The sequence below is a fragment of the Apium graveolens genome, chromosome 2, assembly GCF_009905375.1.
Source record: "Apium graveolens cultivar Ventura chromosome 2, ASM990537v1, whole genome shotgun sequence".
NCBI lineage: Eukaryota > Viridiplantae > Streptophyta > Magnoliopsida > Apiales > Apiaceae > Apium > Apium graveolens.
The window spans coordinates 4,280,894-4,305,452 of NC_133648.1; the positions used below are offsets into that span (position 1 = coordinate 4,280,894).

The 24,559-nt window shown below is 31.8% G+C and overlaps 1 long non-coding RNA gene across 2 annotated transcripts; it reads left to right on the forward strand.

Moving 5' to 3' along the window:
• The first annotated feature begins 11,013 nt into the window (after window positions 1–11,013).
• LOC141706759 (uncharacterized) lies at window positions 11,014–15,714 on the forward strand. 2 transcript variants are annotated; one of them, XR_012568885.1, is made up of 10 exons: window positions 11,014–11,172; window positions 11,279–11,333; window positions 11,828–11,899; window positions 12,215–12,375; window positions 12,466–12,549; window positions 13,796–13,848; window positions 13,936–14,106; window positions 14,797–14,899; window positions 15,374–15,465; window positions 15,565–15,714. It is a non-coding gene; the product is annotated as an uncharacterized LOC141706759 (long non-coding RNA). The 2 variants fall into 2 exon arrangements; XR_012568884.1 differs by having other exon boundaries at window positions 12,466–13,848.
• The last annotated feature ends 8,845 nt before the right edge of the window (window positions 15,715–24,559 follow it).

The window sequence follows — 24,559 nt, forward strand, 5'->3', positions numbered from 1 at the left end:
GGAACGAGTCTCGTTGTCGGGAGGGGTACATTAACTGGATTTTACTAATCCTGACATGCAAGATGAATTTCAAAATTTTTAATCATTTTTTCATATGACTAAAATTGATATATCTTAACATCCGTACGGTTGGATCGTCAAAAAAATCATTTTAAATATTAATCTTGTTAATCGGGAATGAGTCTCGTTGTCGGGAGGGGTGCATTAACTGGATTTTTCTAATCCTGACATGCAAGATGAATTTCAAATTTTTTAATAATTTTTTCATATGACTAAAATTGATATATCTTAACATCCGTATGGTTGGATCGTCGAAAAAATTATTTTAAAAATTAATCTTGTCAATCGGGAACGAGTCTCGTTGTCGGGAGGGGTACATTAACTGCATTTTTCTAATCCTGACATGCAAGATGAATGTCAAATTTTTTAATAATTTTTTCATATGACTAAAATTGATATATCTTAACATCCGTATGGTTGGATCGTTGAAAAAATAATTTTAAAAATTAATCTTGTCAATCGGGAACGAGTCTCGTTGTCGGGAGGGGTACATTAACTGGATTTTACTAATCCTGACATGCAAGATGAATTTCAAAATTTTTAATCATTTTTTCATATGACTAAAATTGATATATCTTAACATCCGTACGGTTGGATCGTCAAAAAAATCATTTTAAATATTAATCTTGTTAATCGGGAATGAGTCTCGTTGTCGGGAGGGGTGCATTAACTGGATTTTTCTAATCCTGACATGCAAGATGAATTTCAAATTTTTTAATAATTTTTTCATATGACTAAAATTGATATATCTTAACATCCGTATGGTTGGATCGTCGAAAAAATTATTTTAAAAATTAATCTTGTCAATCGGGAACGAGTCTCGTTGTCGGGAGGGGTACATTAACTGCATTTTTCTAATCCTGACATGCAAGATGAATGTCAAATTTTTTAATAATTTTTTCATATGACTAAAATTGATATATCTTAACATCCGTATGGTTGGATCATCGAAAAAATCATTTTAAAAATTAATCTTGTCAATCGGGAACGAGTCTCGTTGTCGGAAGGGGTACATTAACTGGATTTTTCTAATCCTGACATGCAAGATGAATTTTTAATTTTTTAAATTTTTTTTCATATGACTAAAATTGATGAAAAAATCATTTTAAATATGCAAGATGAATTTCACATTTCATTTCCATTCCCTCATCAAATTTCATTTCCCCCTTCTTCCAAATTTCATTTGCCCCCTTTATCTCCCCCTTTTTTTCCCAATCACACTACTTCTTTCCTTTAATTAATTTTTTATATGCTCCCAACTCCCCCAATTTACCTTTCCCTTTCTTATCCAATTTCCTTCATCTCCAATTTCCCTTTCCTCTCCTTCATTTCTCTGCCGCTCTTCCATTTACGATTTCTTACCTTGATTTTTTCAAAATCACATCGATTAAGTAATTTTTATTAATCACCTCATTTGCTGATAGTAATCTAGATAGAGAAACAAGAAGTAATCTAGGTAGGGAAGGGTTATTGAATTTAATTGAATTAAATATCAGTCTGGAATGGGGAAGAAGAAGAATATTATTAGGGTATGGGGCACACACTTCGTACGATATGCAGAGATGAGGGGTTCTTTGGTCTATATAAAGGAATGGGAGCTACGCTGCTGATATGTCTTCTTGGTATGCTTGTTCTTTATCTTTGTTGTTCTGTCCTGTTACAACTTGTAGACTGTCAACCTTAAGACATTGAGTCAGGTTCTGGTGGAGACCATTTTGAGCCCTAGGTTTTATTTCCTTTTTTATTCACTTTCTTCGAAGAAGTTTCAAGTGTCGAGTATGATTTGCCACATAATTCGAGCATGCTAGGGATATCTCTCTATAGAAAAAGTAGCTTAAACGATGAGTTGCCTTTACTCATATTACATCTAATACAAGTTGGTGGCAGTTGTGCAATTACAGATATAAAGAATTATGACCTTAAGCTAGTCAAGTTTAGAGTATCAGAACATATAACTACTTCCTTTTGTGAATCATAATTAATGCCTTCATTATTTATTATGTCAATATGAATATTGATCGACTGATTTAGGTACTTTTGCAGGCATTTTAACAGGTTGAGTATTATGAAAATTTCAAAATAGTGATAGTAAGCTAGTGACAAAGTATTAATTTCCTAATTCTCTGTAGTATGTGTCAGGAGATATTTATGATTATCACAATTACCTTGCCTTTATAAACTTGTGAACCAGCCTTTCTATTATGTATTAGTTTTTAAATTAAATTGCAGAATTTGTATGCCTGGTCTTTAGTCTGTACTTGAGAAGCATATGAAGAGAAGTCATTCTTACTTCTTAGTGATATAATAAGTTTTGATGTGTTTACTACTTGCATATATCCTGAAGTTGTGGTCCTGTAACTGATGAGATATTTATTATTCTTATTGAAAGTAGTTGTATATCAATTGGAATAAAATATAGGGTTTATTGATTTCAATGCTAATAATTGTACATGGTTTACGTTATTGAGGACGTATATATACTTTGTCAAACTTCACGCTGAAAAACAAATATCTTAGCGTAAGTACTAGCCAGTATTCTTAAAAAATCCTAGTATTATGAGTTCACCAACACAACACTCAAGATTTAGCTATATTATCCAGATCCTTAAGCAGTCAATTGTGCAGGGACATAAGAAATTGCATCTTCTTGGATGGAAGCCATTACAGATGATCTCGAGCAGTTCTCTCCGTCTTGGGCAGAGTTCTCAGCCTTAAAATCTAGTGACTCGTCATTGTAAATATCCCACCATTTGGAAACTAACATTTTAATGTCTTCTCTGTCCATGTTAGCTTCTTTGCCAGTGTACCTCCATGGCTTTGATCCCTATATTAGCAAGTTAAACCAAATAGGTCAAAGTTTTAGGGCATACAGCTTAGTTATATTCATTATTCGAGATATACCTTATTGCAGAAAAGAGCTTACAGCAGCACAGTAGTGCACAACTTTTACTTCATCTAGTTCTACGTTCTCCGGGTGACGCCATAACATTGCTAGAACCAGGTTGTATGCTAGGGGAATGGGCTTGTATATGTGGTTGAAGAACATGTTTAAGAAATCCTATTAATAACATAATAGTTAGATATGTAAAACCACTTAGTTTAAACTATTGTTTCCATCCTAACTTTGTATATACCTACCAATTGCTTAATACAACCACTTGTGAGTTATTAAGACTCCATTGCTTTATATGTACCTACCAATATTAACTGTAAAATTCTAGTATTAATTATTTCTAATCTCCAAGGAAGCAAATATTATAAACACTCTTTATAAGCAAGATTTTGTTCTGTTATGTGTTTGGTTATTATATGTTTAAGATTTTTTCCAAAAGAAATCACTAATGCAAAAATGTTGCTTGTAAATTTGAATACTGTTTTTCTTAATTGCATGAGCTAATTTTATTAAAGGATTTTATGATTTACTATTCAGGTTCATTAACTGTTTTATTGAGGTTGTTTACGTTTATATCCAGACATTCAACTACAACATTATCCTATTTACATTTTCAGGGAGAGGGAGAGAAACCAATTATAGAAGAGTTTATTACATTTGCTGAAAATGTACAAGAGGAAGATGAGTAAAGATCTTGAGGTTAAGCTGAAGAAACTGGCTAAAGAAAAACTGTTGCAAGACCAGGGCAAGCTGCAGATGAGCAAAAAGGAAGGTGCGCGAGAACATGGCCCAGTTACTTAAGAAAATAGCCGACGTTAATCCAGGCATCACAATCAATCATTAAGATTTCTGCACAACCAGTGATGATGATAATTACCTCACACCAATTACCAGAGGCTCTTCACTGGACTTGTAGTATTATGGCATTGTGATTAATTTGTATATTTTTCAATTCATAGATGAACTTGTAAATTTGTAAAAATATTTAGTTTGTTGATGAATGTATACGTGTCCAGGTATACTCTCTTTATAGTAATGCAAGAGCTGCAAAATGCGGTCTCCATGAAATGGAGATTGCATTTTGCAGCTTTGTATTACTATAAAAAGAGTACACTTTGATTTGTATCTATTTCTCGCCAAACTTTTAGTTTAATAGTTGAACTCGTCCATTTGAGGTAGTATTTTTGGTTTTTGATTTGGCTCATGATTTTTTGATTGTTAGTTTGTTGGTTGAATGATTCATGGTTTGGAAATTTCTTGGTTAAATGTTTTTGGATTTGTTTTGTGGGGACTTGCATATATGCAAGTCAAAAATTTTTTTTTACCATTACTCAACAGACAATGGTTACTGTCTCAATGTGTAAAACAATCATCTAAATAAGGTGTTCAGACAACAAGACACAAGACCTATTATTTGAACCTCATTTACATAACACTAGTAATAACCATTGTTTGTGAGCTTTTCTTTTAATAATGGTATGTAAAAACCATTGTTTGATGTTCAATAAGATAAGGGTTATAATAAACACTTGTCTAAATTACACAACGTAAGGCCAAAAACTGTAGTCTCACACTACCATAAGTTAGCTTATTAACAACGATTTTTGATTGTTATTTGAAAGATTTATGACAACAGTGCAGAATCCGAAATGTTGTCTATCTCGGTAAGAGGATGCCAGAGGTACAAGTCTTTCAAAAAATAGCTATAACTGTTGTTCTACATGTACTCCAATAACAATTTTTCGAGGAAAGGAAATTTACAGTTGTCTACGAATTTGGGGCAACAGTTTTTTTGTCAACCGTTGTTTCATAGGTGTTGTGTGATTGCAAATTTCTTGTAGTGCTAGCAGGTAATCTTCCTTTCTTTCTAGATTTTCTGGGGTAAGACTAAGATATCTAACTTCCTGGACCAACTCTACTGGCCTTTAATTTCAAAACTATAGCAAAATAGCAAATTAATCACGTATAGGTTTAAAGTCAAACCAATCAGTGTTGGGGTTAAACCCAATAGGTAGTATGGGTTTGGTGATAGAAAGCATAATTCGATTGGGTAATAATTATATGGGTAGACAATTATTATCATAATTGGGTTGGGTAATAATTGTACAGGCAGATAATTATTATTATAATGGGATTAGGTTATTGGTGTTGGTGGTCAAGTTTGTGATGACTATATATACATAGTCATGTTATTATTTTGATATATGATTGAGTACTGTTTGACTTAAGTATCGCTTGTGAATATTGTTTGGTGAGATTGATTGTATTATTGATAATTGTTTGGATTAATTATACAAGTTGGGACGTGGGTTTTTATGCGTCATATATTGAGTGTGTGTTTTGCATTGTTTGTTTGATTTTATATTTGTGTGTATTCCCTTGACAATCAATGCCTCCAATCAAACTGCTTTACAAGATCTATCAGAGCCTCCTTTATTAGACCGCCTGTAAAAAATGGAAAATCCTCGTTCCCCTCAATGGAAAGAAATTTAGTTTTCCTCACTACTCTTCCCTCATGATCAAAGCAAGAAGACCAACACCTCTTCTAAAAATTTCTGCAGCAATTTGTATTTTTTGAACTCAAATGGAAAGTACGATGCCTTAACCATGACACGGTTCAAACAGTTTTACCATAAAAGGATCCCACATATTCATATGGGGCGTGGATTACTTCAAAACGCATCACTAGTATTCTTCATTTTGGGATATTTTTCTTTTAGCTCCTGCCAAATACCGAACGGCCCAACCATTCTCGATACTGAGTATGTTTCTCTTTCCCATGTGACAGCTTAATCTGTGAAGTTAAGGCAAAAGTTAATAGCATTGTGAAATAAAATTAAAATTTGGAGGGGGGTCAACATCTTTAAGAACGTCAAGAAGAACCCACCTTTAACCCATTTTTTGGGTGAAAGAAGTCCTTGGTTCCAACAACATATCCACCTTCAATGTATGGATATATTCATTCGGCCTCCAACTCATCAGCTCTTTCGCGGGAGAATGGATATGCTGACGTACCAAATTTCCTCAAGATTTCGACACCATATAGTTCAAGAAATTTTCCTTATGGTCCAACAATGACAAGCCTGGGATCTACACCCCTCTCCAAATTCACAGGATAATTAAAAATATGATTCAAATTTTTGCATCTTGTGTCTTTGAATGGGAGTTCCAACCATGGCATTTTGCTGAATTTCTTCCAAAATGTATCTTCAGTTGCAAACTCACAAGAATCATACAGATTCATGAATGTAAGCAAGAACGACTTCAAATTATGCCATGCCAGCCAACTGATGATAGATTGACTCTATATCTTTTGTAAGGTCATCAATTGGAAAATTTTCATAAAAATGCAATGCAACCACCTTATCTTGAAGATCACGAACGTTAACCTCCCAGAGAAGAATAAAAATAAATATATCAACGAAGAAAACAAAAAAGTGTGTCAATGAAATATAAGACTATTAAATCATGATAACCTACAAAAAAGGCATATATGACTGTCTTTGTTAATGATGTAATCATGCCCAAATATAGACATGGGTTTTTTAGTAGAAGGATGCTTCAAGGTTTCCTCGTCTTCAAACATAAGTCGTTTAACTTTTTCGAGGGAGAAAGGATAAGCTCCATCACCATACCAGAGGAAGATATTGTCAGCTTGACATAGCAAGACCATGCCTGTAGGATCAGTTACAACCGAGACTGTATCAAAATCGTAAAGAAAATGAGAGAAAGGAAATCTTAATTTTGATTCCAAAGATTTTTGGGAAGTGATATCCGAGAACGGGATGGCAGTCCATGCAGGGCATGATAGAAAACTTCTCTTCAAAATATTTCTCAAGATTACGAAGTGGTTGTCGGTTAGAGGAAAGTAGTTCACTCTTCACTCCAATGAAAACGAGCTCGAAATCAGTACGCTGCAATTGCAAAGCATTATATGTATCGACTAAGGAAGAAACATACAGTTTCAGATGAAAATTCCACGGAATCAGCAAGACAAAATGTAAAACAAGAGTCTTATCTTTCAGGTGATCAACATGAACCTACAAACTCAAAAAAAATCTCTTATAGTTAACGCGACATTTTGGCATTTTCATGTTACCCGATATTTTGGGATGTTCTAAGATCATTTTTTCTTTTAAATATTTTTGAATAAAGTGAATAAGTAATGTACATTAGCAAACTCGATTAGGGATGTTAATTAATACGATCTGCGGGGTACCTTGGATATACCGTCAGTGAATTTGGATTTCAACGATGCCAAATCGATACCCGATCCAAACTCCGAAATTCAAACTAAACCTGATCCAAATCTGAAACCGATTAAAAGCCAACACATATATAATATATGATATATAATATTTTAGATATAATACATATATTTTACATATTTTTATTCTATTATTTGAGTAGTAGTATATTAATGTCAAGTTTGTCAACTCTTATTTAGTAAATTATAGCTTTTTATTTAAATCTCAACTTTTACTATTTAAGTGTACTTTTTATATATATTAAAAAAATTGTGATTGGATACTAAGTATTATGTTATTAAGATATATTAAATTTCAAGGGTTAGATTTTATGGAGATGGAGACTTGGAGTCCTTGACTACTCATTAACTAATTTATTTGAATTCTAGCTATTATATAGATGTAATTATGGTATTCAGATGTATAAATAATGTAAAATTTGACAATATTATTCGTAATATTGGATACCTAAAAAATACACGATCTGATCTGAAACCTGATTTGGACTTAGATAACCCGAAAATATTGGGATTTGCATTTTACAATACCCGACATATTGCCATCCCTAAACCCAATCAAACCTACCCGCCCTATTTTCGATCGAATAAATCGGAAAAAATAATAATTTAATATTATAAAATTATCACCCAAAATTTGTATTCAAATAGTTTATAATCTTAAAAAATTGCTCTAAAATAAAAAAAAAAAATAAAATGTTCATTTAAACCGGGTGTTAATCCTACATGGCACAGGTGTAGAAAAATGTCTAAAATGGCACAACATGTAAAAATAACCCAAAATAGTATGCAGAAACACAGAAATGGGCTAAAACACTAAATTGCATAAGGTTTTGGTTGTTATTAATACTATGTTTTTTCTTTTTTTGTCCATGACGCTAGATGAATTTGTATTTGAGGTTTTTAAATTTTTTGTCATGGTAAACGTTACTTTAGTTAGATCTCTTTAAGTAATGTTTTGCACAATTTCTTCTAGTTAGATTGTTGTGTTTTTTACTCAATTTTTAATATTTTTAAAATCCAAACGAGATATTTTTGAACCAAGGATAAAAACGGTTAAATATGAGTTTGATTCCTAAGACCATGAACCTTTAATCGGTGTACTTTTATTATTATTATTTTCAATATTTCTAAAATCTAAAAGAGAATAGTTGAACTCCAAAATGTTAAAAAATTGTTAAATTAACAACGTTTTTTATTCAAATTATTTTTTTGGATATGTAATTAATTCATTAATTAAAGGTCATACGACATTTATAATAATAATCAAAATTAAAAAATACGTATTAAGATAAATCAAATCATAATCTTCTTCGACAAAACTACAATCGTTGATCAAATTTTTAACTGTTGTAAATTCCTCGCTCACATTGCTGAATATACATCGTGTTTAGAGAGACAGTCTAAAAATTTGTTAGAATCGTAAAAACACATAAATTTTAAGTGTCCAAACACATTCGAACAACCGAAGATAATCGTGATCCAATGTGACCCCTATTAATGAACCAATATACAAAATTTCGTACATATACGATCCTGGATAACAAAATAAATAAATTAAACTCTAACAATGAGAGATAAATAAAATATAATATATGGTTAGGAAAACTCACAGAGAGGTACTAAAACTTGTAATGAAAAAAGAGATTTATTTGAAGTAAACATAAACTAGGAAAAAATGATCAAAATGCGGCTTATCATTAACCAACCAAAAAACAAGAGTTCGGATTTTGAGATAGAGAGAGGGGAGCATCAACTATTTTTTTTTAAAATATTTCTAATACCCAAAGTGAATTATTTAACTCAAAAAAATTATTAAATTAGGGTACATCCTTAAATTTATAAATATGAACTGAAAAATAATTATTAAAATCGTAATATTAAGTAATATTTCCGACCCAAAAAAGTGGCACCAAATAATAAAAATTAAAATATTAATAAAATACACCAAAATGTTACATGATAATAGCATGGTGGACTTAATTAAATAAGGGGAAGGCAAAGTGCTAAAAATGTGGCATTTTTGCTTGTTTTTAAAACATTGCACGCAATCTAGTTTTGAAGTCCTATTTTGGATCTTATTTTGTTTGTGCCATTTTATCTCCAAAATATATTATTTAGGAATCATTTGGTTCAAATATTTCAAATATCATGTATGAGGTTTGTTTATTCGCAATTCATACTTAATGTCTATTTGAAAAATTTCTTTTCTCTAAACCTATATCTAAATTCATCAAAAGTAAAATTTTGATAATCAATGAGGAATTGAGTATGAAACGTGGGAATGATACATCAACTAATATAAATTTACGTGTAAATTTATAATACAAAAATTAAGTTAATAACTCAAAAATATAAAAAATATTAAATATATTATTATTTATATTATAAACTTAAAAATATTTTAAATTATTCATATAAATTTGAGCAATCAACCAAATATGATATTAATATACTATCAACTCCGGCAATTAACCAAACATACGTGATATCATACCAATTTCATACAGTCTTTAACCCGATAACACATCTCAAACACCTTGTCACTCCCTAACAAGTGAAACTTTTTTATCCTCTATATAACTAGAGTTGCACAAAAAATTCGGATCTCAAAATTCGATCCCGTCAAAACCCGATCAAGCCCGGGTTGGAGCCGAGCTTAAGGCTTCGACATGCCCTATATTTTTAGGCAAAGAATTAATGTTTTCATAAAATATTTCATGTAAATTAATACTCTCTATGTCCCGCCCATTTGTTTACAATATCCTTTTTGAAATATACCTTCCAATTATTTACATTTTCAAAATTTTCCTGAAATAGTAAAGTTTTATAATTTTTAAAATAACTACATCCACTACTTCTCTCCACTATACTCAATTTATACATATAATATTAATCGGTCCCACAAATTAACTCGCTTTTTTAATTTTTCTCCACTACTTTAGCATTTTTCTTAAACTCCGTGCCGAACCCAAATGTAAACAATTGGGAGGGACGGAGGGAGTGTATTTTTGCAATAATTTAATTATTAACATATATAATCTTCAAAATTCCTAATAAAACTATATCCAATTCAAATGAGTAAAAAAGCTGACCCAGTCTGATTCGATAAAAAAAAAGCCCGATAAAACCACCTCAAGAACCTAAGAACCTAGACAGACTGCGACATTTCTCAAAAAACCCGGCCCAATCTGATTCGTTCAAAATCAAAGCCCGTAAAATGCTGGCCAAAGCCCGGCCCGTGCAGTTGGTGCATCTCGATATATAACAGGAGCTGAAATCGCGTTGCGACCGATTGATCTCTCTTTGTACACGAAGCTGCCTCATCATATTCAATCTCTCAATCGCCCCTATTAAACATCGTCAACTACAATCGTCAACTACAATCCAATCTGGTTGAGCATATCACAATGTTCCATAATAATAATGGTTAATTTGTTTCAGATGCAATCTTTTAAATTTTCATGTTCTTGTAATATTTTCTTTTTAATTATAAAAATGTATTTTAATAAAAAGTAATTTTAATTTTCAATTTTATTAATATTAATATTTTAAATTTTTCATTTTTTTTAATCTTTTCATTTCTTTTGAAATCCTTTTTAATCATTTTATTATTAATATATATATATATATCTTAATTATACTACAAATTAAAAATTATATAAAACTGTTGGACTTGGGTTTTGAACCGGAGCTAGTTGACCACCTAATTTACCAAGCCCATGTTTTGCTTACTGGGCTTCAAAAATAAGCAAATGGCACTTGCTCGGCCTATATAATACGGCTTAGGGTTAGGGATTAGCACCCGTTTATTATATCTGCTACATATACAATCAATTTCATGTAATCATGGTTTTGGAGGTGAAATGGAGTTGCAGCCGATTGATTTCTTTTTATACACGAAGCTGTCTCATCATATTCAATCTCTCAATCTCCCCTTTTTATTAAATATAAGGTGTCAATTTCGAGACTCTGTTCACTTGTACAATCTTTTATGAGTATAATTTATCTTTTTTTTATTTAATTCTTCATTTTTATTTGAATTTCTGAATTACTTGCAGAAACAATGAAGAAAGTGCTTCATGAATCTCGTTCCTATTCACGTGTAGTTTCCAGGTATTTCTTTGTATTTTTCGAAATTAATGCGAGATTTATAATAGTATTTATTTTTGTTAAATACAACAAGTTGATCTAGATTTGTGTAATTGTGTGTGTGTAAAGTGTATGAAGAAGAAATCTAGAATGGATACGTTCACGTTCATTTTTGGTTGTTCTTTCTATTTAAACGGATCCCGATCCATTAAAACTATCGAAATTTCCAGCCTCAAACCCTTATAATTTGAAAATTTATTGTTAATACTTAACTTTATCCTAGTGCAACATTTACGGTTTATTTACAATGAAATGATTATATCGTAAAGGATTAATATGGAAGATGCATTGTTAAGTGGTTGCAGAAAAAATAAATTTGTTTTAATTTCTATTTATGAAGAAATATTCACAAAAAATAGGTATGACTATGTAAATACGGTAGATTAAAACCGTGGTCTTTGAGAGGGCTGCACCAAGTTTGTTTCTAAAGTTTGTTTTCATGTATTCTAATTGGCTAGGCTTATACTCGTGATCTGGAAGCGGAACTGCACGTGTTGAAAGAAGAGAATGCAGGTCTGCAACATGCTTCGGTAAGTAAGACACTGGCTACGACTTTGTTTCTGTAAAACAAATCTGCATGTTTATTATTAGTTATCTTTTTGGCTAGTGCAAACATGAACTACACAATTAAGAGGATTAAGCAGCAGACATGTTGACCATCATTTTATATCTTGCATATTTTCATGTTCAGTAATCATTCATGAGAACCAAAGATTATGGAAACAGCCAACCACGAAGTAAGAAGCATCCAAGAATGTAAATAAAACTAAAAGCAAAAAAGACTATTAATGTACAAATCTAGAATTTTTAACAAGTCTTGACATGTTTTGCTACCTCGTCTACAGGAGTTCACGGAAATGGTCATATATGGGTTATTAAATTTCCATTTCAACCCTCAAAATAAACAGAAAATACTTCAACTCAAGTTTGAAAATGTTTTTATGTTTCCCGCAAGCAATTGTTGGGCTCACTGCTCACCATTTCATGGAGTGCAGAGATTCTTAAGGTCCTCTTCTTGTACAATCTTTTATGAGTATAATTTATCTTTTTTTTATTTAATTCTTCATTTTTATTTGAATTTCTGAATTACTTGCAGAAACAATGAAGAAAGTGCTCCATGATTTTCGTTCCTGTTCACATGTAGAAATATTCGAAGTTTGCCGTAAAAATCATCCCTCCGGTAATAATCACTGATCTACCGGTGCTTTGAAGGTGACTCTGTATATGTTTGCAGATGTGGGTAGATGATGGATACTTGGATATGTATGACTCTGCGTACCCGAGTCTAATTATTATAGAGCAGCTGCACCTACTGGATCTAGTAATTCCCAGAATAATAAATGGGTGCAGAAAGCAAAAGATAAAGATTATTACTCTAGTCCCTTTAATTTCTGTCTAAAGTCCCTATTTATTATCTTTTCGCATATATAATAGAGAGCTAAGTATTCCTTTCTTTCCTCTTCGGCAATTGTTCATATTCCCAATTGAATACTTTCCGCTTCAGTAATTGTTCAGATTCCTAATTGGCCCGTATGATTTGTAGATATAGTATTATTTAGTTATTTGTCAATGACTGTTAATGAAATTTACCTTAGCGGATGTATGAGGTCTCAAATATAATGTCTTGCTAACTTTAAATCAGGGTCTTCATTTAACCTTCTAGTCTTCTGCTTACAACTTCAGAGCTCCACTGCTGCTTACATTTTTGTGATGTTTTGGATTCAACTCAAAAGCTGTAATCCAATTTCTGACACAATACACCAACATCGCAAAAGATTTATATTTCTCATTACACAAATACATGAATCACTATTTCCTTTCACTGAAACGCAGAACACACATAAAAATCTTTTAAGAGAATAATACCCAATATTTGATGTTCCGTTCAAGAGCTTTGGCAAACTAATTTGACCCATCTAACTTTGGATGACAAATTAGATTGAAACTTTTCCAGAATAATGTTTCTAAAAAACACCACTTCTCCCTGTTGTGTGGTACTACATTTAAAGTGTATAATGAGTAGAATTTCTTGCTCTACTGCCTCTTGTGCCCCTGGCATTGAAGTGTATAATGGTTGTGTGCAGGCTTTCTTGCTGGTAATTGCAATCTATGTTAATTAGGTTGTAGTCTTAAGTTGTTCTTTTAGCCTGCTATTTAAGTGATTCTAGCGACAACTTGCTCTTTGAATTATCTCTCTGTAAGTGACCCATGATAGAATTTTCTTAAGAATATAAATTCCGGGTTTTGGTGCATTACAGAATGACCAAAAATGTGCTTTAGAAACTAGAAACAAAAGGGCGGACAATAGTTGTAAGTTTAAAATGTGCGTTATGTGTTTGTTGAGTGAGTGTTGAGAAATCAAGTTATGCTGCTTAATATTCAATACCGGGTGTAATCTTAAATATATTCCTAAATGTTTTCTGAAGTTTCCCAGGCCTTATAATGCAAGCGAGGAGAAGCCTCTGTTTGTTTTCCCAAGGTATATACCAATTATCGTTATATGCACGTTGCAGTCTTGTTATTTGAAATCATTGTACCGAGAACTTGATGCATGTTTTTTCTCTAGTTTTGCTCCTCCGCTTCATTTTAAGAAAAAGGTCATGCAAGAAACAAAGGAAAGAAAGGATGGAGAATTGATAATAATCCTCCTCCCTTAAAACAGAAGGATTAGCGGGAAAGACTTATTTGACTTGCTGCTCAGTCCTTCAGAGGAAGATTTAAAGCAATGGCCCTACAGGTTGACTTTTGATGAATTTTTCTACTAATTTACATGAAAGTATATTCTAGTTACGCCAGGTTTTTTTAAAAGTACTTTTATGCAGATGTATTTAATTTTCCCTTTACAAACAAGGCCTTAACCGGCATTTAGAAAAAAAATCTATATAACTGCAGAAGATAGTGATTACGTTGCAAGTTATGTTGCAAGTTCCCATATGCTATATGCGTATTGGATCCATGGAGGCTTCCACTTGTTTGATAACTTTGAGATGATACAAACCTTTAGTTATAGAAACATTTTGTACTTGGTGAAGTTGATGTATTATTTTTTTGTAGTTTACCTGTGTATACGTTTTCACAGTTAAGATCATATTTGTAGGTAGAGAAATGGCAGAACAGTAAAAACTATAGGCAAAGAGTTTCTTGGTTACATGAATGTTGGTGATTATAATCAATCCACATATATTAATATGAATTTGTTAACATAGCTGCATAATAGTTGAAAGTGACACTTGGAGCCTTTTCAGATGTGCCATTTAGTCACTTCCCCCTTTTCACTGTTATTTTGATCATTTGCCACATAATTGCGATCTTCTTGGTTAATTAGGTTTTTTGATACTATGAAAGCTTTTCCGTAGTGAAATTTACAGTATATAGCTCTTACTCTTTTCTTTCTGCCTGGACTGACCAAAATTCATGTGGTTTACAGTGAAGTGAGGATAGAAGGTTTGAAAACATTGGATTATCTAGACAACCTGTCTAATCGAAAATGCTTCACTGAACAAGGAGATACAGTTACTTTTGAATCTGAGGTATACAGTCTTATGTGTGGGTTCCCTTAGTTTTGTACTACACTAGTGCACAATAAATGAGCATAGCTGTTATCATCTCCTGTCTAAATAAGGGATGTAAAAACTTAATTATGAACTAAGATAAGTGGAGGGAAATATGTGCAGTAAATCTCCTCATAAAACATATAACAATTTCAGATATATAGAAACCTTTAAGGTAGATAATATATATGCAAGTGTCTCTTAGCCCAAACTAAACATCTTTTTTTTTACTTGCCAAATATGCAAAAACTTGTTTTGACTGATGTAAAGTCGCATTAACTATCATTTCTTTTTTACTTCGAGTTCTATCTGTTGTGTGACAATTCTGAAGATAGATTGCTTATGGAGCAGCTTCATGTGGAATGATATCATGTCAATTTTTTAAAAACATGAATCTACTGCCTTGTAGATGAAGGCTCTGCCTCAGAAGTTAACATCTTATCTATTTTTCAGGTGGATTGGGCTTATCTTTCTACGGAAGATTGTATCCATATGAAAGTATAAAATTTCTATAATAAATTTCTGCATTCATCATCAAAGTCCAGGTAAGAACTGAACTAAAGGTTAAAATAACGTATAATCATATATAACTAACATAACTGACTTATTGAGAACTAACATGCAACAATGATTATCTTCTGCAGTTTGTTAATGCAAAAAGCTTGACCTAGTTTTCAGAGGGGGAACCAGAGGGCAGCCAAGGAAGTCTCCGTACCTGCCAACTGTCGAAGTTCGCAGAAATTTTAGTGTAAATTTTTGAAAAAAAGTTATAAATTAACTTAGTTTGGTTTCTCCGAATATTAGTCGGTCCCCCGTAAATTTTATATCTGGTTCCGTAAAAAGTACGATGCCTCAACCATGACACGGTTCGAATAGTTTTACCATAAAAGGATCCCACATATGGGCCGTGGATTACTTCAAAAAGCATCATTAGTATTCTTCATTTTGAGATATTTTTCTTTTAGCCCCTACTAAATGGTGGGATACCAAACGGCCCAACCATTCTCGATAATGAGTATGATTCTCTTTCCATAAGTTGTGACACTTTAATCTGTAAAGTTAAGGCAAAAGTTAATAGCATTGTGCAATACAAACTTGGACAATTAACATCTTTAAGAACGTCGAGAAGAACCCACCTTGAACCCATTTTCTTGGGTGCAAGAAATCTTTGGACCCGACAGCACATTCGGCTTCAACGTATGGATATATTCAGACTCGGCCTCCAACTCAGCAGCTCTTTCGCAGGAGAATAGATATGCTGACGACCAAATTTCCTCAAAATGTCAACATCATATGGTTCAACAAATTTTCCTTATGGCCCAACAATGACAAGCCTGGGATACGATTCAAATATTTGCATCTTGGGTCATTGAACGAGAGTGCCAACCATGACATTTTGCTGAATTTCTTCCAAAATGTCTCTTCAGTTGCAAACTCACAAGAATCATACAAGTCATGAATGTAAACAAGAACGACTTCAAATTGTGCATTGTCAGCCAACTTGCTGGATTTCTTTCATAACGTCATCAATTGAAAAAATATTTCATTTAAATAACAATGCAACCACTTTATCTTGAAGATCACAAACAGTAACCTACGAGAGAAGCATAAAATAAGTATATTGATGAAGAAAATAAACAGGTGTGCCAAGAGAATACAAGACTATTAAATCATGATGACCTACAAAAAAGGCATACTTGATTGTCTTTGTTAATGATGTAATCACGCCTAAAGGTAGACAATAGTTTTTTAATAGAAGGATGCTTCAAGGTTTCCTTGTCTTCAAACATAAGTTGTTCTACTTTTTCGAGGGAGAAAGGATAAGCCCGGTTAACATGTCAAAGGAAGATATTGTCAGCTTGACATTGCAAGACCATGCGTGTAGGATCAATTACAACCGAGACTGTATCAAAATCGTAAAGAAAATGAGAAAAATGAAGTCTTAATTTTGATTCCAAAAAATTTTGGAAAGCTCTATCCGAGAACAGGATGGCAGTCCATGGCATGGTAGAAAATTTCTCTTCAAAATATTTCTCAAGATTGCGAAGTGGTTGTCGGTTAGAGCAAAATTTTTCACTCTTCACTCCGATAAAAACTACCTCGATATCACCACGCTGCAATTGCAAAGGAAAGCATTGTATGTATCGACCAAGAAAGTAATATACAACTCCACGGAATCAGTGGGACGAAATGTAAAACAACAGTCTTATCTTTCAAGCGATCAACATGAGCATACAAAGTTAAAAACATAGTCTACCTGACGTTTTGGCACTTTCATGTTACATGATATTTTGGAACTTTTTTTGACATCTCGATTGGAGACGTTCTAAGATTATTTTTTCTTTTAATTTTTTTTGAATCAAGTCCTTCCATCAGGGAATAAGTAATGTACATTAGCAAACCCGATTAGGGATGTTAATTAATACGATCTGCCGCCTATCTCATACTTTGGATATACATAACCCAAATTTTTTAATTTGGATTTTAATGATACCGAATCGATACTCAATCCAAAATCCGAAGCTCAAACTAAACCCGATCCAAATCTGAAATCCGAATAAAACCCAACACATATATAATATATGATATATAAGATTTTAGATATCAGAGATATATTTTACATATTTTTATTATATTATTTGAGTAGTAGTGTAATAATGTCAAGATTGTAAACGTTTATTTAGTGAATTATAACTCTTTATTTCAATCTCCATTTTTATTATTAAGTTGTATTTTTAATAAATCTAAAAATATATTTGTGATTGGATACTAAGTATTATGTTATTAACATGTCTTAAATTTCAATCATCATATCAACCGGTAAAATATAATATGTTCGACTACTCATTAACTAGTTTATTTTAATTCAAGTATTATATATAAATGTAAATAATCGTGTTTCGATGTATAAATAATGTAAATTTTGACTATATTATTCGTAATATTAGATACCTGAAAAATACACGATCCGTTCGAAACCCGACGGATTTGCATTGTGATAAACCAAAAATATTGGGATTTGGATTTTACAATACATGATCCGTTACCATCCCTAAACCCAATCAAACCTACTCACCCTCTTTTCGTCAATTAAACCGAAAAAAATACCAAAATTTAATACTACAAAATTATCACCCAAAATTTGTATTCAAATAGTTTATAATCTTAAACAATTGCCCTAAAATCAAAAAATATAAAATATTCATTTAAACCGGCTGTTAGTCCTATATGGCACATATGTAGAAAAATGTCTAAAATAGCACAACATGTAAAAATAGTCCAAAATAGTATGCAGAAACGGGTAGCGGTTAGCTAAAACACTAAATTGCGTAGCGTTTTGGTCGTTATTAATACTATTTTTTTAGTTAGCTAAAACACTAAATTGCATAGAGATTTGATTGTTATTAATACTGTTTTTTTCCTTTTGTGTCCAAGACGCTAGATGAACTTGTGTTTGAGGTTTTTAAATTTTTAGTCATGGTAAAACGTTAATTTAGTTAGATCGCTTTAAGTAACGTTTTGCACAATTTTTTCTAGTTAGCTTGTTGTGTTTTTTACTCAGTTTTTAATATTTTTAAAATCCAAACAGGACATTTTTGAACGCTAAAAAAATTAAAAATTGTTAAATTAGAGATCGATTCCTAAATCTCCGAACCCTAAATCGGTGTACTTTTTATTGATTTCTTTTTTTAATATTTCTAAAATCTAAAAGAGAATTGATAAACTTTAAAATGTTAAAAATTGTTAAATTAACTGTGTATTTTATTCAAATTATTTTTTGGGTATTTAATTAATTCTTTAATTAAAAATCATGCGACATTTACAATAATATTCAAAATTGAAAAAATACGCCCGCAAGGGTTGGCTCAGCCGGTTAAAGAGAGGAAAACTATCCTCTTGGTCACATGTTCGAATCCCACCGGAGGAGAATTTATGATTATGCCTCCTGAGTAAGAGACTGTCGCTTAAATGCGGTTTACCTTGGTTCACGTGATTTGCCGCTATTGCGTGAGCCCATAGGGTTTACCCAGTACGCACCCGAAGGGTAGCCGCTACGGGTTACCTACGATAAAAAAAAATACGTATTAAGATAAATCAAAGCATAGTCTTCTTCGAAAAAACTACGATCGTTGATCAGATCTTTAACTGTTGTAAATTCCTCGCTCGCATTTTCGAAATATACAGCATTTTTAGAGAGACAATCTAACAATTTGTTGAAATTGTAAAAACACATAAATCTGAAGTGTCCAAACGAATTCAAACAACTGACGATAATCGTGATTCGATGTGACCCCTATCAACGAACTAATATACGAAATTTTGGAGATATACGATCCCGAATAACAAAGCAAACAAACTAAACTCTCACGATGAGAGAAAACAAAACACAAAAAATGGTTAGGAAAACTCAGATAAATACGAAAACTCTTAATTGAAGAGAGATATTTATTTGAAATGAACAAAAACTAGGAAAAATGATCAAAATGCGGCTTATTATTAACCAACCGAAAAACAATAGTTCGGGTTTCGAGAAAGAGATAGAGAGGAGGGGCAACTATTTTTTAAATATTACTAATACCCAAAGTGAATTTTTGAACCCCAAAAAAATATTAAACTAAAACGTAATATTAAGTGATATTTTCGACTCAAAAATGACACATAATAAAAAATTAAAATAATAATAAAATACACTAAAACGTTACATGATAGTAGGGTGGTGGACTTAATTATTAATTAAATAGGGGGAGGGGGCAAAGTGAGAAAAAAAGTAGTATTTTTGCTTGTTTTTAAAACTTTGCCGCAATCTTGTTTTGGAGTGCTATTTTGAATTTTATTTTGTTTGTGTCATTTTATCTCCGAAATATGTTATTTAGGGATCGTAGGGTTCAAATATTTCAAATATCATGTTTGTTTATCGCAATTCTTACTTAATGGTTGTTTGAAAAATTTATCTTCTCTAAACCCATATCTAAATTCATCAAAAGTAAAATTTTGATAAATAATGAGGAATTGAGTATGAAACATGACAATGATATATCGACTAATATAAATTTACGTGTAATTTTATAATACCAAAATTAAGTTAGTAGCTCAAAAAAATAAAAAATATTAAATATATTATTGTTTGAATTATTTAAAATTATAAACTTAAAAATATTTTAAATTATTCATATAAATTCGAACAATCAACCAAACATGATATTAATACCACAACCAAACATACATGATATCATACAGTTTTTAAGTCTGGTTAAAATCTGGTTATTCTAATATAATTTTTTATATATTTATGTATTTACATTTACTAATATAAATAATATTTTAAAGATATATATTTTTACATATTCGTGACTCATAATATTATTTATATTTTTTATTATAATATTGATGAAAAAAGGCATTATAAGTACAATATATAAATTTGGATAACATTTATAAAATGTATTATTTTATAAAATGTTCATTTTTGTCCCACAATAAAACATATAAATTAATATATTTGTGCAATAATTTAGTTATTAATCTATATAATCTTAAAATCTCTAATAAAATCTGGTCGGATCCAACACTGCCCAAAAAACCGGTGAAGTCCGCCGAAGAATCTAAACAGGTTCTGAAATTTTTCGAAATTCACAAACCGACTGGTATCTCCGATCAAGATCCAAGCCCGAAAAGCTAGGAACCGGTCCAAGTCCAAGCCCGGGCCTTCTGTGCATCTGACTGGTATCTCAGATGTAGCATACACAATTTCATCGAATCATGGCTTTGGAGGTGAAATGGAGTTGCTGTCTCGTAATATTCAATCTCTCAATCGCCATCGCCCCCTTTTTATTAAATATAAGGTGTCAATTTCGACACTCTATTCACTTATACAATTTATGTTTTTATTTATTTAATTATTCATTTTTATTTGAATTTCTCAAATACTCGCAGAAACAATGAAGAAAGTGCTCCGTAAATCTCGCTCCCGTCCACGTGTAGTTTCCAGGTAATTAATCATTTAATTGCGATTTAATTAATTGAATGCGATCATCATATATACATGTACATTGATTTATTGACTGCGATCTTACTGTTTTGTTTTGTTTTGTTGCGCTTGAGTATGTTCATTCGATATGGATTTATTGCTCTATTTATCGTTGTTAGTTGTACTCGAAGAATTTAGTGTTTGATTTGATATTGTTCTATTGGTTTAACTGCTATTGTTTATTTATATGTATAGTGTGATTTTGTAATTAATAGAATGTTATGGTGGGAGCAATTTATGTTTTATCGGCTTGAACATTTTTACTTTATTTAGTTCAATTGAATATTAATGAGTCGAATCTGTAGTTGAATAAATTAATGAGTCAAGTAGAATATTTAGACTAGAGCTTGAGAAATCTTATTCGAAAAGAGAATAGAATTAAGGGATCTCTCTTGAGGTGTCTAGTTAACCATTATATAAGCCATAAGTATCAAGTCCGCTTAGTTTTATTAAGATATATTACCATTTTTGTATATGATTATGGCCGAAACTCATATATTCTTAAGGGGAGATCCACCTCTATAAATGATAAATTTTCTCATGTATCATATTTTCAATTGTGCTGGATCATCTGGGATGATGATTAATAATCGATTGAGCCTAATATGGAAGATGCACAGTGGTGATACTTAGTGCTTTGTTAAGTGGTTGCAGAAAAAAAATATTTTGTTATAATTTCTATTTAAGACGAAATATTCACAAAAAATAAGTATGACTATGTAAATATGTTAGATTAAAACCATGGTCTTTAAAAGGGCCATACCAAGTCTGTTTCTAAAGTTTGTTTTCATATATTCTGATTGGCTAGGCTTATACTCGTGACTTGGAAGCGAAACTGAACGTGTTACAAGAAGAGAATGCACGTCTGCAACAAGCTTTGGTAAGTAGGCACTGGCTACAACTTTGTTTTTGTAAAACCAATCTGCATGTTTAGTATTAGTTCTCTTTTTGACTAGTGCATACATAAACAAGAAGCAACAAAGAGGATAAAGCAGCAGGCATGTTGACCACGTACTAATCATTTCATATATCAATGCAATACGCACATACTCTGTAATTTTGCAGAGAATGGAATTTTCCCGAATCAAGTTCATAAATAATTTCTTTCATTTTTTTTTCTTATAATCCCCATCAGAAAGTGAGGCAACTTGAAATTCCTAAATATAATTGCAACTTGCAGATTAGTACATAGTGATGATATGCATATGAAAAACATTATTGCTTTTGAAGATTCAGTTATTAGAACAACGGATAATGTGAATTTTTACATTGGATAAGCTATGGAAACCTATGTAACCTGATGCAAATTGCTCAAAAGTTCTATGATAATAGTAAGAGAATCAACACATGGAAGTAAGTAATTTGAAGATTATATCTAAATGTTCATAATTACATAAAGAATGGAAATTATTAATACTATAGAGGGCTATATATCATTAATGTTATACAGGCTGAAAGTCAAGATGGATTATCATTATTAAACAAACCTTACCAGTAACTTTCTTATCTTCAACAGGTAGAATAGCAGGATACACTTGCCCTTTAATGCTAAACCTATGACTAAATGGAAGAAAGATAAATTGAAGCCGTAATCAGTTAGACCAGTTAGAGATGTATACCTAACTGAAAGTCCTAAAATGAAAGCCCTAAAATGGAAACTTAAATCTAATCACTTGCAAAATTAAAACAGTATAAATAAATTGAGAGTAGAAAATCAAATTCAAGAAAAGGAGTTTTTAATTAACAGTTTATAATTTCAGTTTACAATTTGATTTTTGTTGAGAGCGAGTATAGTGTTTGAACTTTGTACTGCATCATTTGTACTGCATTACTTGATATATGGTCTTGAAACTGCATTATTTATACTGCATTATTTGTACTGCATTATTTGAGATGAGTATTATTTGTAGCTCGCCAAAAAATATTCGAAGTTTGCCGTAAAAAGCATCCCTCCTGTAATAATTGCAGATCTACCGGTGCTTTAAAGGTGAATTTGAATATGTTTGCAGATGTGGGTAGATGATGGAGGGATGGGGAAAAATGAATGGGGGATGGAAGACAATAAAGTCAACCACCACAAGTAGAACTGTAGATATGCGTGTATTGTATAAAGAAGAAATCTACAGTGGATACCGTCCACATTCATTTTTGGTTATAAGTAATACTTGGAAATAAATGTCAATAAGGAAAATATTACAGGAAATAGAACATTAAAACATGATAGGAGCATATATAACCTAATAAAATTTTTAGCTCAGTTTCTGGCCCCCAAACTCTACATATTATATTCAATGAATTTAAATTAAAAATATATCATGTCCTTGTATTTGTGCCAACTGCCAAATGGTGTCGCCAGGTTCTAAGTCTTTCAAAGTGCCAAATCTGATACTTGGATATGTTTGAATCTCCGTACCCGAGTCCAGTTATTTAAAGCAGCTGCATCTACTGGATCTGGTAATTCCCAGAATAATATATGGGTGAAGAAAGCAAATATAAAGATAATTACTCTAGTCCCTTTAATTTCTGTCTAAAGCCCCTATTAATCTTTTTGCATATATAGTAGAGAACTTAGTTCTTTCCTCTTCGGTAATTGTTTATATTCCCAATTGAATACTTTCCGCTTCAGTAATTGTTCAGATTCCTTATTGGCCCATATGATTTGTACATATATAGTCTTATTTAATTATTTGTCCACGACTGTTGATGAACTTCTAATCAGGGTCTTCATTTTGACCTTCCAGTCTTCTGTTGTAGACAACAAGGAATTATTAGATGTGTACAGGCTCCTTTATTTCTTCCCCTTCTATAAATCTTAGTACCTTATTCATACCAACCTCAGAGCTCCACTGTTGCTTATATTTGATGTTTTTGGATTTGACTCATAAGCTGTAATCCGATTTCTGACACAATACACCAGCATCGCAAAAGATTTATATTTCTCATTACACAAATACATGAATCACTATTTCCTTTCGGTAAAACGCAGAACATACATAAAAATCTTTTAAGAGAATAATACCCAATATTCGATGTTCCGATCAAGAGTTTAGGCAAACTAATTTGACCTATCGAACTTTGGATGACAAATTATATTGTAACTTTTCCACAATTATGTAGTTAATTAGGTTGTAGTCTTAAGTTGTTTTTTTGGCTTGCTGTTTAAGTGCTTCTAACGACAACTTGCTCTTTGAAATATCTCTCTGTAAGTGATCCATGATAGAATTTTCTTAAGAATATAATTTCTGGGTTGTGGTGCATTACAGAATGACCAAAAAATGTACTTTAGAAACTATAAACAAAAGGGCGGAGAATAGTTTTAAGTTTAAAATGTGCCTTATGTATTTGTTAATGTATTTGTTGAGTGAGTGATTGAGTAATCAAGTTATGCTGCTTAATATACAATACTGGGCGTAATCTTAATTATATTCCTAAATGTTTTCTGAAGGTTCCCAGGCCTTATAATGCAAGCGAGGAGGAATCTCTGTTTGTTTTCCCAAGGTATATACCAATTATCGTTATATGCACGTTGCAGTCTTTTTATTTGAAATCATAGTATCGATAACTTGATGCAGGTTTTAAAATTTTCTCTAGTTTTGCTCCTCCGCTTCAGT